The sequence below is a fragment of the Neovison vison genome, chromosome 6, assembly GCF_020171115.1.
Source record: "Neovison vison isolate M4711 chromosome 6, ASM_NN_V1, whole genome shotgun sequence".
Lineage (NCBI taxonomy): Eukaryota > Metazoa > Chordata > Mammalia > Carnivora > Mustelidae > Neogale > Neogale vison.
The window spans coordinates 132,513,862-132,531,639 of record NC_058096.1 but is presented as its reverse complement, the minus strand read 5'-3'; the positions used below and the strand labels follow the sequence as shown (position 1 = coordinate 132,531,639).

At 38.3% G+C, this 17,778-nt stretch overlaps 1 protein-coding gene across 5 annotated transcripts in view; it reads left to right on the top strand.

Moving 5' to 3' along the window:
- The window catches only part of ATP2C1 (ATPase secretory pathway Ca2+ transporting 1), a 177,017-nt gene that overhangs the window by 62,500 nt on the left and 96,739 nt on the right, over positions 1-17,778 (top strand). The window lies entirely within an intron of this gene.

Below are 17,778 nucleotides of genomic sequence, written 5' to 3'. Positions count from 1 at the left end.
CTGGGATCGAGTCCCGCATTGGGCTCTCTGCTCAGCAGGGAGCCTGCTTCCCTCTCTCTCTCTCTCTCTGCCTGCCTCTCTCTGTCTACTGTGATCTCTCTCTGTCAAATAAATAAATAAAATCTTAAAAAAAAATAAAATAAAATATTTGTTAATAATGTGTAGTAGAGTAATAAACTAGATTCAGTTGGTTAATTTAATTTTGTTTTTTTTTAAGATTTTTATTTATTTATTTGACAGAGAAAGAGAAAGAGAGAGAGGTATCACAAGGAGGCAGAGAGGCAGGCAGAGAGATCGGAGAAGCAGGCTCCCTACTGAACAGTGAGGCTGGAGGCAGGGCTCAGTCCCAGGACCCTGAGACCATGACCTGAGCCAAAGGTAGAGGCTTAACCCACTGAGCCACCCAGGTGCCCCCAGTTGGTTAATTTTTAAATGTTACAACCCAGTTCTTTAAATTGGAAGGGGTGGCACCAAAATGCAAGATTTTTTAAGTGTTACAGTTCAGTGGCATTAGTTACATTCACAGTGTTTTTGGAACTGTCACCACTATTTCAAAAACTTGCATTACTCCAAACAGAAACTCTGTACCCATTGAGCAATAACTTCCCATTTCTCCCTTGTTCCTAGCCTCTCAGTACTACTAATCTATTTCCCGCCTCTAATTTCCTTTTCTTTTTTTTTTTTTTTAAGATTTATTTATTTATTTGACCGAGAGAGATCACAAGTAGAGAGGCAGGCAGAGAGAGAGAGAGAGAGAGAGAGAGAGAGAGAGAAGAGCAGACTCCCTGCTGAGCAGAGAGCCTGATGCAGGACTCGATCCCAGGACCCTGAGATCATGACCTGAGCCGAAGGCAGCGGCTTAACCCACTGAGCCACTCAGGCACCCCTCTAATTTCCTTTTCTAAATGTTTCATTTATGTGGAATCATACAGTATTTGTCCTTTTGTTTCTGTCTTATTTCACTTAGCATAATGTTTTCAAGAATTACCCATATTCTGTATGTATTAGAACTTAATTTCTTTTTATGGCTGAATAATAATCCATTGTATGTATATACCACATTTTGTTTATTCATTTATCTGTGGGTAGACACTTGGGTTTCTACCTTCTGGCTCTTGTGAATAAATAATACTGCAATAAACATCAGCATAGAAATATCTGTGCTATGTTGCAGATACTTTCTCCTAATCTGTTAGCTGTCTTGACTATGTTTTTTGCCATGCAAGAAAATTTCATTTTTAGGAAATAAAATGTATCAATCCTTTCTCTTACTGTGTCCTATATTTTGAGTTACTCTTGGAGACTCAGTATTAACAACATGTTCTAAGAACCATAATGCCAAGTTCCATGAGTTGTCTGGTACTCAGTAATTTAGGATGAACTGACTAAATATTACAGAAGGTAAATTTCAAAAATTAACTGCCAGACTTAACAATACAGAATCTTTAAGGAGGGAAGCAGTATGTCCTAGCTATAACTATAAAATTCAGTGATATTGCCCAACTTCTACTAATATTAACTAATGACTAATAGTAACTCAAAATGGATCAGCCACCCAAATATTTAAGAGCTAAAACCATAAAACTCTTAAAAACAAATAAACAAACTCAGGGGCACCTAGGTGGCACAGTTGGTTAAATGTACAACTCTTGATTTCAGTTCGGGTCATGATCTCAGGGTCATGAAATAGAGCCCTGTGTTGGGCTCAGTGCTCAGCTGGGAATCTGCTTGGGGTTCTCGCTTTCTTTCTTCCCCTCCCTCCTCTTCCTGCTTGTGTGTGCCTGTGTGCACTCCTTCTCTCGAATAAATCTTAAAAAAATCCAAAAAAGAAAAAACCAAAAAACCCTCAGGAAGAAGTCTTCATGACCCGTATTCCTAAATATGACACCAAAACACAGAGAAAAGATAAACTGGACTTCATCAAACTTAAAAGATTATGCATCAAAAAAACCCAAAAAACAAAATTATGCATCAGAGAACATTATCAAGAGGATAAGGTATAATAACCCCCAAAACATAAAATGACCCCTAAACACGAAATGATTTCAAATTTATATTTAGAAAAATGCAAATTTAAGTACACCAAGACATCATTTTTTAGTTTTCAGATTGACAAAATTTGAAGTGTAACAATCTATCCTTTTGGTAAGGATATGAGTAAATAGACATGTCTACATTCCTGATGAGAAGGCACAGCCCCTCTTGAGATTTGTCAGTATTCAGCAAAATCCTGTGTATGCATTTGCCTTTTGGCCTATCAGTTTCAATGCTAAGAATTTTCCCTGAAGGTACAATTCCAACAATATGAACATCCGTGTGTAGTTTTTCATGGATTGTTGTTTGCAGTTTCATACATAGGAGAGTGGTTGAATAAAATATGTTACATTCATGTAACAGTATTATGCAGCTCTGAAAAGAAAAAAGGAACATCTCTGAGCTGATCCCTGAACTGATGGATCACTTTCCAGGATTAAGAGAAAAAGAGGATAGATTTTAACTCTAAAGAAAAGAGGAAATAAAATATACCACACAGCTTCTCATTTGTGCAAAAGGAAACATAGGAAAGATAGACTAAAATCTAGTGAGATTGGTAACACAGGGTGAGGTAGACGATGGAAGAAATGAAAGGGATAGGTTTGACACTAATCTGATTTTCCCTATCTTGAATAGTTCTGAGTATTAGAACTAAGTTCATGTTTCAAATAATCAAAATTAACAAAGATGGGAGATGATGGGGAAAAAATTCCAAATGGAATAATACAAATGAACCTAGCTATTTCAGTTGAGTAACAGCTGTACTGTGTGCATGGGAAGAACTAACATTAGTAATTTTGGAATACAGGATTTTGGCTATAAGGCTATTGACAAAAAACTATAAGCAAACTTACAACAAAGTATTGTGCACAAATATTGTACTCTAGTAAAAATTTGCTTCTAGTTGTATGGCTAGAACTATTCTGTGTATTCTAGATTAGAGCAAATAAGTGTATATTATGGTGATAATGTGAATGAGTCAGGTTTTTCCATTGTTAAAGAATTAGAAATAAGAGAAAAAGGTGAAATAGATGTCTGTGGAGTTAGAATTTGTAGCTTCAATATGGACTAAGTGTTTTTAACATTTAGATGATAAGAAAATAGATATGTTTGTGTGTATGTGTATACATTCCTTATTTCAGTCTGTTGTGAAGGCCTTGAAGCCATGACACTTCTGAATATTTTTTGTCAATAAGGGAACCAAAGCTCTGTGGAGAAATGGTTAATTCTGTGCTGGGACGGGGAAAATCCAAAGATATGCTTGGAACATCTTGTGGTGCCAGAAAGTAAGGAAGTGCTGAAAATTGGTGAGAGCCTGTCACAAGGACATAGGGGAGGCAGTCTATTCAAGGCTCCACACTGGCCAAAACTGGGATAGTTTGAGCAACAATGTGAATAGTAATGGATTTTATACCTTATAGAGTAAGGTATAGAGTCCATGATATAAAAACTGATTGTATGTATACAAACACACAAAAAACTGGGAAGAAGGGAAGGTTCTTTATTACAGTAGGATTCCGTTTAATAAATGTAGACAGAATGATGGAATACAAAAATCACCATTTGGTAATCACCACAGTAATAACTGTTTCAGGCAAGAGTTTCCTAGTAAGCAAGAGTGTAAGATAAAGGATATTTTCCTAGTCTCAAAATATCTCCCCACAAGAAACTTAGTACGTACAAAGGGAAATATAGTATCTTGATAGTGGGAAGGTCTTGCAAGTACCACTTTAGGTGTATGTTCAATATTCACATCACCATTGGTGGGACAGACAGCATTTATTAGTTGGCTCAGGCTGCTATGACGGAATACAAGAAAAGACAGAAATTGACTTTCTTTCAATTTTAGAGTGTGGAAGTCTAATACCAGGTGCTGACAGGGTTGGTTTCTGATGGGACTTCTCTCAGCCTACAGATTGCTGCCCTCTTGCTATTTCCTCATGGCCTTTATATGTGCTTGCTTCGGGTATTTCTTCCTCCTATAGGGATATTAGTCCTATTGGATTAGGGCTCCACCCTTATGTTCTTATTTAACTTTAATTACCTTCGTAAGAGTCCTGCCTGCAAATACACTCACATTGTGGGGGTTATGGCTTCAACATGCAACGTCTGTAGCAAATACCATATGCCTCTTGATAAAATGTTTTGAGAAAGATGTAATGTCTTGTGATGTTTTCCCTCTCCCCCAAATGTGTTACCTGAATCTAATTAGAAATATCAGACTATCTCAGATTATAATTTTTAGACTAGGGATATGTACAAAATAACCTGCTTCTACTCTTCCAAAGTGTCAGCAGTGAAAGAAAAAAAGACTAAGTAAGGAACTGTTCCAGATTTGATACTAAAGAGAGACAGTGGTTAAAAGGAACTGTGAGCCTGAATTGATTTAAAACAAAACAAAACGGTTTATTTAATTGAATCAGTATTGAAATAAGGCTCAAACACTGTAATTGGTTAACATGTCTCAAATAGCTCTTAGTCTAAAAATGTCCCTTTTCCCATGTAGCTTATTGACAAAATCAGGTTGTTTGTCCTGTAGAATTTCCCACAGGCTGGAATTTGCTGAGTACATTTCTTTGAAGTAATTTAATATGCTCCTTTATCTCCTGTATTTCCTGTTTAATTTATGGGTAGGTTAAGAGCACTACCTGTACATTATCACTTCGGGAGATTTAAAAAAAAAAAAAAAAAGACCTGTTCCTGGGATCTCACATTTTTGGGACTGACCATTTCTGTGGTCACTGATTTAATTGGTCTGGAGTTCCAGCTGTAGGAATTTTCAAAAGCTCCCCAGGTGATTTTAATGTGCAGTGCACATTAATGTGCACACTGGGTTGGGAACCATGGCTCTAGACCTAGTTACCACTGGTGATATTCAGCTTTAACTTTTTTGCTGGGATCCATGTGGTACTGGTATTCTTTCTTTTTTTCCTTTATTGAAGCATAATAAACATGTAGCCTTATATTAGTGTCAGGTGTGTAATATAATAATCCAGAAGTTTTATACATTACTGGGTGCTCATTAGGGTAAGTGTACTCTTAATCTCCTTTGTGTATTTCACCTGGTTGTATCCCCCAGCCTGTGTCCCCCGGCCTGTCTCCCCACTCTTGCAACCACCAATTTGTTACCTGTATTTAAGAGTCTGGTTTTTGTTGTTGTTGTTATTGTTTTTGCATGTTTTTTTTTCTTACTTTTTGTTTGTTCATTTTGTTTCTTAAATTCCATATATGAGTGAAATCATATGGTATTTGTCTTTCTCCATCTGACTTATTTTACTTACCCTTATTCCCTTTAGGCCCATGCATGTTGTTGCAAATGGAGAAATGTCAGTCTTTTTTAAAATATTCCTTTGTATATATACCACATCTTTTTTTTTTTTTTTAAAGATTTTATTTATTTGACAGAGATCACAAGTAGGCAGAGAGGCAGGCAGAGAGAGAGGAGGAAGCAGGCTCCCTGCTGAGCAGAGAGCCCGATGCGGGACTCGATCCCAGGACCCTGAGATCATGACCTGAGCCGAAGGCAGTGGCTTAACCCACTGAGCCACCCAGGCGCCCCAATACCACATCTTTTTTAATCCTTTTTTTAAAAGATTTTATTTATTTGAGAGAGAGCTTGAGAGAGAGAGAGTGTGAGCAGGAGGTAGGGGGAGAGGGAGAAGCTGACTCCCTGCTGAGCAGGGAGCCTGATGCAGGATTTGATCCCAGGACCCTGAGATCATAACCTGAGCTGAAGGCAGGTGCTTAACCAACTCCCATGCGCCCCAATGGGATTATTTTCTTAATTTCTCTTTCTGCTACATCATTAGTAGTATATAGAAGTAACAGATTTCTTTACATTAATTTTGTATTGCAACCTAATTGAATTCATTTATCAGTTTTAGTAGTGTTTCAGTGGAGTTTGTAGGGTTTTCTGTATGTAGTATCATGACATCTGCAAATAGTGGAAGTTTTTCTTACCAATTTGGATGCCTTTTATTTCTTTTTTTCTTGTTTAATTGCTATAGCTCAGGCTTTCAGTACCATGTTGAATAAAAGTGGGAGTACTTATATTCTTAATAAGCATCTCCCAGCTATTTCTGAGGACAACTGAAGTTTGAGAATGGTCCTATTCCATTTTGCCCTTTAGATGAGAAGGCTGAATTGGTGACTTTGTCAGCTGTAGTTGGTGGAAAAACAGGAACTTGCATATTATAGGAGGAGTTTGTGGATGTTTCTGAGTAGTTATGTATATGATCCTAGATATGTTAGTTCAGTTTGGACTTTTCATTTGAAGTGTTTTCAGATCTGCTTTTCATTTGAAGTGTTTTTAAGCCTGCTTCTCTAGTAATACAGTATTTTATAAAAATGTGTTGCTAGTGCCTTTTCCTTCCCATGCCAACATTTCTTCATTGGTAGGACTGAACAGTGATTCTAAACTGATGAGCCCTGCCCACTTTGAGACACTTGCCAGCTTCTATTCTCCTCCATGCCAGCAGTCTGATCTTTGAAATGCTTCATCAGAGGCAGGTTGACTTTTCCTGCTTGCACGCATGGCTGCTACATTTGCCAGTGAAGTTCAATGTCTTAGAGATTGGAAACTTCAATCTCAGCACTTTCAAAGGAGGTGGAAACACAGGGACTTGCCTAGTCCTCATAGAAGATAGACTAATTCATGGATAACTAAATAAATTCTTTACTGATCAGTCCTGCCTTCTTTTTTGTACTTTGAGTGAAAGACCATTTAAAAGGCGTGGTATGTTTTAGGATAATAACACTATTCTGTTGCTGTATAACTGTCTTTTAAGACTGAAATCCCAGTGTTTTTTCCTAATAGTACTTCTGGTATTGAATATTAAGAACTTTGTTGAGGATACCTAGATGATGAAAACCAGGTCATATCCTTGTGAATATCTAGAATGAGGAGTGAGACAAGTGCATAATTATATAATTAGTATAGTTGCCTTAGGAGAAGGGAGCCAGCATTTGAGTACCCACCATATACTAGGTACTGTGCACACACTTCTAAAAATTTTTTTTAGTTCTTGTTGAAATTAAATTGGTATTATCCCAATTTTCCACTGAGGAAAAAGATGCAGAGAAGTTAATTAACTTGTCCCAGGTCATACAGCTGTCAAGACAGACTTGGGATTATAAATTGGGATCTAGAGCAGTGGTTCTCCAAGTGGGACCTACACTGGTACATCAACATTCCTTGAGAACTTGAAAGAAACATACTTTCTGGAACTTTCCCGAGACCTGCTGATTCAGAAACTCTGAGGTTGAGACCTCCAGGTGATTCTGATGCCAACTAATATGATTAAAAGCCATGATACTATATGTTTAAGGCTCCCCTTACCCCTTTAAAAAAGTTTTATTTTTCATTTGAGAGAGAGAGCGCGCACAAGCAGGGGGAGGGGAAAAGGGAGCAGGAGAAGCAGACTTGCTGCTGAGCAGGGAGCCCAATTTGGGGATTTGATGCCAGGCCCCTGAGATCATGACTTGAGCAGAAGGCAACTGCTTAACCAACTGAGCCACCCAGGCGCCCCTCCCATTCCCCTTTTTAAAACCATAAAGCTGTTTGTTTTAAAACTAGCCTCTTTTTTGCTGAAGCCAAAACATGTAATACATAAAAGAAAGGCTGTTATGTTTGAATTTGGAGTGGGGTCTAGAACCTTTCCTGTTTTTCCAGCTCTGAAGTGGTGTTGGGTTTGATGCCTGCTGTACTATACTATTATTCCATCCAGCTAAGAGTGTTACAGCATGGGTATAAGTGAACTTACACAGTGTTATAGAAAAATACTGGCTGCCTTGTTTTTAACGAACAGATCAATTAAAGACACTTGGAGTCATTTGGTCACCTTTTGAAAATTCACTTCTTTGAATGATAGTGTCATTTCTACAAATATGGTTTGTAGATAGATGCCAGAAGTGTAAATTCTGCCTTTTACCTGGCATGTGTTTTATGTGTGTAAGCTTCTCTGTGGCAATAATTAAAACCACATCTAGATGGGATTATGTAGTGCAGTTTACATTTGGCTTTACTCAACAAGGAACTGCTTCTTAAATTGAGCAGGTCTACTTGGTTTGTGTAAATCACTGTGAACCTACTGTTCTTGAATTGGCACTACTGTAATTATTGTCTCATTGGAACTGCTGTGTCACTGTTGTTTTCTTCAGCCTGTTTATGCCTTTATACAGTGGCATTGTATAGTTTGACCCATAGAGTTTCCTGATTAACCTGCTTTTTCTGCGCTGTAGCTGTTAAACAACTGTGGAGAGGTGCCTGGTTCTTTCAAGTTTAATTCTGAGTACACTTGATTTTCTTGAGTTGATCCGTGAGATCATGACCTGAGCAGAAGGCAACCTCTTAACCAACTGAGCCACCCAGGCATTTCTCCCTTTCCCCCCTTTAAAACCATAAAGCTCTTTGTTTTAAAACTACCCTGTCTTTGCTGAAGCCAAAAAAACATGTAATGCATAAAAGAAAGACTGTTGTGTTTGAAGTTGGAGTGGGGTTTCTGATTATTTGCAAGTGAAATTTAGAAGGATTTTATTGTTGACCTGAAAAATTTTAAGAACCTGTATTTAGTACTCCGAACTTTTTAGGGATGAAATATTTTCTGTTTTTCCCTGTGGCTTAACTTCTTTTGGGTGATTTGAGCTACCTTTGCTGACTTGCTTTTTCAAATCAGATTTCTGTCCTTGTGCTGAGTTCTGAGTGACAGATTTTTTTTGTTGTTGTTCTTTTTCCAGGGACAGTTTATAAACCTATAGTGATGACTCATTTTAGAAAATATTTACCTTTTATGTTTGAGTTTAATGCAACCATGCCTTTCAACCTCATCTTCTAGGCCAGTGATGATCAACTTTGTGCATTAGACCTATCCTGGGAAGCTTTTAAAAATAAATGTTTTGGGGGCACTTGGGTGGCTCATTTGGTTAAGTATCCAGTTCTTGATTTAGCTCAGGTTATGATCTCAATCAGGGTCATGAGAGCAAGCCCTGTGTTGGGCTCTGTGCTGAGCATGGAGCCTGCTTAAGATTCTCTCTCTCCTTCTGCCTCTGTCCCTCAGCTTGTGTGCTCGTGCGCGCGAGCGCTCTCTCTCTCTCTCTCTCTCAAAAACAAACAAACAAAAAACAACCACCAACAACAAAAACCAACCCCCCCCAAAAAAAAAACAAAGCAAAACAACAACCCAAACAAAATTTGATGTTTTGGCCTCTCCATCCCAGACCTAATGATTCATATTCTTTAAAGATGGTGCCTGGACACTTGGACTAAAATGAAAAAAGGCCCTGTCTTAGTCTGCTCTGGCTACTGTAGCTGGGAGGCTTAGATAACAGACATTAATTTCTCACAGCCCTATGGGCTGGGGAGAAGGTATGGGGAGAGGAAGAGAGGGAGGGGAGTCACACACATGAACTCTCTGGTGTCTTATAACATCATGAGGGCTTGTACCCTCATGACCTAATTACTTCACAGAGGTCCCATATCTCAATCCTATTAAACTCGGGGTTAGGACTTCAACATATATATTCTGTGGGGGCATTTTAATCCATAGCAATCCCTGTATAATTCTAATTTTTATCAGAATTGGGAACTGATGTAGAATAGTGCTTGGACTCAATATATAAGTGAATCACCTGCTTATCTTGTTAAAATGCAAATTTGGGTTCAGTTGGTCTGTAATGGGGCCTGATGCATATAGGATCTATATTTAACTGAATTATTTGATATGTCCCAAAGTTAAATTTTCTGGAGTTTTAAAATATATCCACTTAAAAACTCTGTTGCTTGTCTTAGTACCCGGATAGATCTGAGTCATTTAATGGAAGTAGAAGTGTATAGTAAAACACTTCATCCTAGTCTGATTGGCCTAGTCACATACAGATTAGATTTCTATTGCTCTGACTTTTACCAGTGTTCATCTCTTGTTTAAAATGCTTCCTTGGCCTCTGCCTTCTGCTCTGGTCATGATTCTGGGTTCGAGCCCTGCATCAGGCTCTCTGCTCAGCGGGGAGCCTGCTTTCTCCTCTCTCTCTCTCTCTCTCTCTGCCTGCCTCTCTGCCTATTTGTGATTTCAGTCTGTCAAATAAATAAACAAAATCTTTAAAAAAAAAATAAAATGCTTCCTTGGCAGATGTTAGCCATTCCCTGCTATCCATTTTTAATGGCTTACTTCAGGGAAGTTCCCCAGAATTCTGAGGGCTGTAACAGTCTCCCTCTCCTGAATTTTCAGACTCATTTACTTGCATTGTCATGATTTGACTGCTGTATGGTAACTCTTAATGTGTATGTTCTGGTATGACATGGCTCTTCAACTGAATTATTCAGCTCTGCAAGGTATAGACTATGGACTGTAGTTGTGTGTGTGGTGTATTTAGTAAGTGCTTATTGGTTTCATGAGTTAAATCATCCAAGGTGTAGATCGAATAAATGCTGTTATTTGAAACAAATGTAAAACAACTATGCAGAGATTAAGATATAGTTAAGCCCAGGATATTTTTAGGATGAGGTAGGAGATAAGCAAATAATACCTAGTGTCTGAAACTTGGAATCATGGACATTGAACTTTTGTAGTAACACACAAAGGACATAGCATTGCCTGTCAAGATGATTTACCTTCAACTAAATTTATGTGATTTGCCTATTTATTGTTGTCAAAATCAAAGCATTATTAAATAACTTAGAAATTTTCAAGCTGAAAACACTGTCCTCATTTAGCCAGACAATATGATGTTTGTATAATAGCATAATTATATATATATATATATATATATATATATATAGTAGCTGCCAAACTTTTCCATAACAGCTGTACCTTTTAATTCTGCCAGCAATATATGAAGGTTCCAGTTTATTTGTATGTTCTCCAACACTTGTTATTATCTGTCTTTTTTACCTTAGTCATCCTAGTGGATGTAAAGTGCTATCTCATTGTTGTTTTGATGTATATTTTCCTCATGACTAAGGAAGGAAGACCTTCTCATGTGCTTACTGGTCATTTGTATATCTTCTTTGTAGAAATATATTTAGATCTTTTGCTCATTTTAAAATTGGATTGTTGGGCACCTGGGTGGCTCAGTGCGTTAAGCCGCTGCCTTCAGCTCAGGTCATGATCTCAGGGTCCTGGGATCGAGTCCCACATCGGGCTCTCTGCTCAGCAGGGAGTCTGCTTCTCTCTCTCTCTCTCTCTCTCTCAGGGAGTCTGCTTCTCTCTCTCTCTCTCTCTCTGCCTACTTGTGATCTCTCTTTTCAAATAAATAAATAAAATCTTTAAAATTGGATTGTGTCTTCTTTTTAGAACTTATATATTGTATGAGAATTTATATATTGTAGGTATTAGATAAGGTATTAGATATAAGTAGGTATTAAATAAATGACTTGCAAATATTTTATCTCATTCTGTGGTTTGTCTTTTTCACTTTCTTAATGGTGTCCTTTGTAGCATGGAAGTTTTCAATTTTGATAATGTTCAGTCTTTTATTGTTTCTTGTACTTTTGGTGCCATATTTAGGAGACCATGGTCAAGACTTAAGCCCAAAGTGCCTTTTTTAAGAGTGTAATAGTTTGAGCTCTTATATTTAGGTCTTCGATCCATTTTGAGTTAATCTGTATATATGGTGTGAGGGAAAGGTCCAGCGTGATGCTTTTTTGTGTGAATATCTAGTTGTCACAGCACCATTTGTTAAAAAACAAACAAACAAACCAATATTCTTTACCATGGTGAGTAGCATTAGTGTTTAGCATGTAGGACAAGCTAGAAATCTAGTATAATTCTTTGATATATGTATGTAGTTCATCATCATGTACTGTTATTTTTACCTCTACATCTGTTCCTGCACCCCACCACCCTTGTCTAAGCTACATTTATTTCTTATTTAGACGTATATAATAGTGTCCCAACTGGTTTGTTTTCACCACTCCTATTCTGTGTTTTTTTAATTTTTTAACTTATGTCTTTTATTTATTTACTTTGAAGACCACATGGCAAGGCTTTCCATTTACCCTTAGGATTAAGAAAGAAATTCCATAATATGACCCATAGGGCCGTGTAAAATCCCCCACCTACTTCTTTAGCCTTTTTTTGCTTTGTATGTCCTGATTTTTTCAGTCCAGATAATTCTCAGAAGAATATTTCCATATGTTTCTTCTACCACGGCTACCAGCATGCCTGCATTCTTCTTGTGTTACTCTGCCTTCCCATCAGTAACTGTGGATGAACTGTCTATTCTTTGATCTAAGGTCAGTCCTTCTACAAATATGTCAGATTTCATCCCCTCTCATTTAGTCAAGAGCATCACTTTATCAGTTGTCCCATCTCTCTCCTGAATTACTAGCTTTTCCTCTATCAGATCATTCTCATCAGCATATAAACATGCTGTTATTTTTTTCACTAAAATAAAAATAAAACAACCCAGCTCTTGAAACCTATACTCCATTCTGGTTATAATAATCCCCTTTTTCTGCTCTTTTTTACAGCAGAACTGGAAAGGATTATCTGTCCATGCAGTCTCTACCCTGTCCCCTGCTGTTTTTTCTGAATTCGTTCCTGTCTTATTTTTGTTCACCACTTCATTGAAACCGCTCTCTTTATCTCTGTGTTGCCAAGTTCAGTGGTCAGTTCTCAGTCCTCATCTTCATTTTTCACTAACATTTGACCTAGCCATTTACACCCTCTTTAAAATACTTGTTGCACTTGACTTCTCTTTTGGTGCTCCTTTTACCTTACTAGTTGCTGCTTCTTGGTCTCTTCTCTTGGTTACTGCTCATCTCTGATTGCTATTGCTATTTTGGCCCTAGGGTCATGCCATAGACCTCTTCCCTTTCTTCTGTGCTGGTGTGGTTTATTCTCAGTTTTAATACCATTTGTGTGCTAATGACTACCCCCACTCATCTCTAACCTGGGCCTCTCCTGTATGTACATATACCTTTCTACCTCATGGACATTTCTACCTAATGGCTGGTTCCTTTGCTTTTTTTCAGGTATCCGTGCCCAGATGCCACCTTATTGGAGAGGTCCTTCCTGCCCCCTCTCTCCCCGTATAAGTTGATAAGTTGATAATTCCTCCCTTATTTACCCTTCCTTTTTAAATTGTTTTCTGGAGCATTTATTGTATAGTGCATTATTTGTAGTCTTTTGTTTCCTGTGTATGTACATGAGGCTAGTTTTCATTTTCTTCTTACCTTTGGGTCAGTACCAACAACAATGCCTGGCGTATAATAAGCATTGATTATGTGTCTAAAGATGAGATGAGTAAGTGAATAAATGCTGGCTTTCTTTTAGTACTACAATCTTTAGTACTTCATTTTGCCATGCTTCCTCCTTTCCTGGGAACTTTGCACACTCAGTTCCCTCACTTCTTCATCTCTTCCCGAGGCATCTTCTTGTCTTTCAGTTCTATAAGCATCACTTCTCATGAAAACTTCCTGTCCTGATTGCAATCTCTGTGTAAGGTCTCATTGTCTATGGACTTCTCCCTCATTGTAGTGATCATTTGCAGTTTTCCATTAGTGCTATTCTTTGATAACATTTGTCCCCTTCCTTCTCCCTCCTCCCCTACAGGATGTTTTTTACTCATTGTTGATACTAAGGACCTACTGCAGAGTCAGATTATCAATAAATGCAGTGTTTGTTGAAAGAGTAAAGGAGTGAACAGATTCCTTTTTTTTTTTTTCTCATTAAACTTTTGTTTTAATGGGTCTCAAAATTCTGTGACAGATTTTTGGTCAATTGTGCCCAAATATGTTATCATTAACCAGTCTTTTACAATTAAACTTAAATGGTCAATTGACATAAACAGTTCTGAGACTGTTCTTCCACCACTGGTTAAGACTGGGGTGGCAGGTATTGGGGATAATATTTGTTCAGCCTTCTGAGCTTTCTGGGCAGACTTGGTGACCTTGCCAGCTCCAGCTGACTTCTGGTCCACTGCTTGATGACACCCACAGCAACTGTCTGTCTCATGTCATGAACAGCAAAACGGCCCAGAGGAGGATAGTCAGAGAAGCTCTCAACACACATAGGCTTGCCAGGAACCATACTAACAATGGTAGCGTCACCAGATTTCAATAATTTGGGACCATCTTCCAGCTTTTTTCCAGAACGACAATTTATCTTCTTCAGCTCAGCAAACTTGTAAGCAATGTGAGCTGTGTGACAGTCCAGCACAGGTGCATATCCAGCACTAATTTGGCCTGGATAGTTTAGGATAATCACCTGAGTCGTGAAGTCAGCTGCTTCCATTGGTGGGTCATTTTTGCTGTCACCAGCCACATTGCCATGACAAAATCTTTGACAGATACATTCTTGACATTGAAGCCCACATTGTCCCCAGGAAGAGCCTAACTCAAAGCTTCATGGTGCATTTCAATAGACTTGACTTCAGTTGTAGCATTGACTGGAGCAAAGGTCATCACCATGCCAAGTTTAAGAACACCAGTCTCCACTCGGCCCACAGGGACATACCAATACCACCAATTTTGTAGACGTGTGGAGAGGCAGACACAAGGGCTTGTCAGTTGGACGAGTTGATGGCAGAATGCAATCCAGAGCTTCAAGCAGTGTGGTTTCACTGGCATTCCCATCTTTACGGGTCTTTCCATCCCTTGAACCAAGGCATGTTAGCACTTGGCTCCAGCATGCTGTTATTACCATTCCAACCAGAAATCGGCACAAATGCTACTGTGTTGGGGTTGTAGCCAATTTTCTTAATGTAGGTGCTGACTTCCTTAACAATTTCCTTGTATCTCTTCTGGCTATAGGGTGGCTCAGTGGAATCCATTTTGTTAACACCCAGTGTGTAAGCCAGAAGGGCATGCTCACGGGTCTGCCCATTCTTGGAGATACCTGCTTCCAATTCACCAACACCAGCAGCAACAATCAGGACAGCACAGTCAGTCTGAGATGTGCCTGTAATCATGTTTTTTATAAAGTCTGTGTCCTGGAGCATCAATGATGGTCACATAATACTTGCTGATCTTGAATTTCCACAGGGAGATATCAGTGGTGATACCGTGTTCACATTCAGCTTTCAGTTTATCCAAGACCCAGGCAATCTTGAAGGAGTCTTTTCCCATCTCAGCATCCTCCTTCTCTAATTTTTCTCGATAATTCTTTTGTTGATCCCACCGCATTTGTAGATCAGATGACCAGTAGTGGTAGACTTACGCAAATCTATGTATGTGTCCGATGACGACGATGTTGATATGAGTCTTTTCCTATCCCATTCTGGTTTAGGTTGAGTGGTGGTTTCACGACACCTGTGTTCAGGTGGCAAATGTGTTGCAGAATGCTGAACGAATTACTCTTATAAGCCATATAGATAATGATCCATTTGAACTACTAAATATAACATTTGCTTTAAAAGAAAACAGGAATAAAATTCAATAATTTCCTTAATTTTAGGTTGAAGTGGAATCTAATAAGCATAAATGTAGTTGAGATTACTGCCCTTGGCCAAGAAATTTGTGCTGTAGCCTTCCCCTATTGATAGCAGTCCTTTTAGTGAAATCTGTCCTTATCACTTGCCTGTCTAGCCTTTGCCAGAATACATCTAGTGCTCTTCATTTGAACTCCAGAAGTTGGTTGGCTAGAAACTTACCCTTTGGTTTTGTTGTTTCCTTTTTTCACATGGCAGCTTTTCATATATTTAGAGAGAAATCATCATGTCCCTCCAGTGTCTAAACATTATTAAGTGAAACTGTCTTACTTTCTTCTGTTGACATTTTTTAGCTCTTTTGGGCCATGGAATGCTCATTAAGGATTTTATGGAGAGTGTATTCCAACATAGTCCCTGTTTTTTTTTTTTAAAGCTTTTATCTATTTATTTGACAGACATCACAAGTGGGCAGAGAGGAAGGCAGAGAGAGGAGGAAGCAGGCTCCACACCGAGCAGAGAGCCCGATGTGAGGCTTGATCCCAGGACCCTGGACTCATGACCCGAGCCAAAGGCAGAGGCTCCAACCCACCAAGCCACCCAGGCGCCCCAGTCCCTTTTATAACAACTACCAAAAGATTACTTTACAAAGATTTTATGAGAAAGGCTCTTGTACTGCATATTGGGTACTTGAGATAGCAATTTTCACTAGATCAATGATAGAAAAGTACATTTTATTATTTAATTTTAATTTTAATTTTTAAAATATTTTATTTATTTGAAAAGGAGATATAACGAGCACAAGTGGGGAGTGGTAGGGGGAAGAGAGGCAGAGGAAGAACCAGGCTCCTCACTGAGCAGGGGGAGCCCGACTGGGCGCTGGACCCCAGGCCCTTGGGATCATGACCCAAGCTGGAGGCAGCTGCTTAACCGACTGAGCCACCCAGGCGTCTTGAAAAATAAATTTTAATAGAGGGGCACCTGGGTGGCTCAGTGGGTTAAGCCTCTGTCTTCTGCTCGGGTTATGATCTCAGGGTCCTGGGATTGAGTCCCACATCGGGCTCTCCGCTCGGTGGGGAGCCTGCTTCCCCCCTCTCTCTGCCTGCCGCTCTGCCTGCTTGTGATCTCTCTCTCTCTCTGTGTCAAATAAATAAATAAATTAAAAAAATACATTTTAATAGATTATTGCAAATCTAACTTTATGCACCTCGATTGGTAATTTAGTTCTGTATTGAGCTAATTGTACTGGTGAATATACATGTAAATGTTAAATACTTTTTTGAGAAAAATAGCTATTTCAGCCCTTAGTACTAGTGGGACAGGTGCTATATTAATGGATGTGATCTTTACACAGCTTTTGGCACTATTATCCCTGTTTGTATGTGAAGAAACTGAGGTACAGGAATCTTAGAAATAAAAGGTTTTATTAATCTCATTGTCACTGGAGGTAATGTAAATATATTTGTTCCTTCTTAATTTTGCTTTAAGATTTCACAATATAAAATAACCATGTCACATTGGTTTAGTTCTCATTGTTTTTTGCAGGGTTTACTCCAGTGTTTAATTTAGGGATGGTAAAATGAAATCTTTCCCATCGTACTTTGTTCTGTAGGTTTGAAATAAGGACATTCAGTGGCTCTAAAACGAGTGTGAAGCTTTTATGAGATTTCCAATATTTTCTTTAAGGTTTTGAATTTCTCAAATTATGTAAAAAGATGCTTTAAATAATTATCAAGACTCTGTTTTGTATGAAAGAAAGGTAATCTATTTCCAGTTTCCTCAAAATTTTTAGTTATTAGTATCTTCTCATTAAAAGTAGAAAAATATTTCGTCTTGCTTTAAAGTACTTAAAGATTCAGGAATGCCTTTTAAATAAATGAGATTAGAAAACATGAATGTATTTGGTTGTTCCAGAACTCAGTTACATGAGGGAGTACTTTTTTCCCCACAGGTATTTACTATTTTTTGGAGTAAGTGTGAAGATTTTTTTACAAAGACACAGACCTCTAATGACAGCATGCAGGTCTCTTACTGTCTTATAATAATAGAAACTTAAGTTATTAAGTTAGTAAGTCATTAAGTTATTCTTCTTTGATCAATCTCATTTGTTGTCTTAAAGAAGTGTTGTGTCAAAAAAATTTTAGGGAAATATTTTACCCTAAAATATGTTGATGAGCCAAGGTTGGGAAAACATTCCCTCTGAATGCTTAAAGACCTGTGTCTTGGCAGTAAGAGGATCACTTCAATTTCAGGATTTTAATCAGTGGATGTGTAGCAACTGAAATGTTTTCTTTGCTAAAGTTTCTGTGGGGAGATTTTGTCTCACTTTCTCAAAACTTTTTGTCTATAAAGAAACTGTTAGCTTAGGACCCAAGACAAGTC